The sequence below is a fragment of the Carlito syrichta genome, unplaced genomic scaffold (genome assembly GCF_000164805.1).
Source record: "Carlito syrichta isolate Samal-C Ts95f unplaced genomic scaffold, Tarsius_syrichta-2.0.1 Scaffold305642, whole genome shotgun sequence".
Classification (NCBI taxonomy): domain Eukaryota; kingdom Metazoa; phylum Chordata; class Mammalia; order Primates; family Tarsiidae; genus Carlito; species Carlito syrichta.
This window is the reverse complement of record NW_007249738.1, coordinates 1327355-1327791: the sequence shown is the minus strand read 5'-3', so window position 1 is coordinate 1327791 and position 437 is coordinate 1327355.

Below are 437 nucleotides of genomic sequence, written 5' to 3'. Positions count from 1 at the left end.
TCGAGACCCGCCTGGGCAACTTGGTGAGACCTCATCTCTACAATCAATCAAAAATTAGCCGGGCGTGGTAGTGCGCGCCTCTAGTTCCAGCTACTTGGATGGCTGAGGCGGAAGGATCGCCGGAGACCAGCAGGTCGAGGCTGCGGTGGCCAGGAGAGGCCACTGTACTCCAGTCTGGGCGACAGAGCGAGACTCCAACTCAAAAAAAAAAAGAAATTTCAAAAGAAGAATATTTTGTGACACGTGAAAATTACATGAAATTCAAGTTTCAATGTCTACAAATGAAGTTTTATTGGCACACTGCCACATTCACTTGTTTCCTCTGATCTACAGCAGCAGAGGTGAAGAACTGTGACAGAGACCATGGCCTTTTACCTAAAAGGCTTGCCAAGCCCTGTCGTGTTGGATTCTTTTTTTTTTTTTTTCTGAGTCAGAGT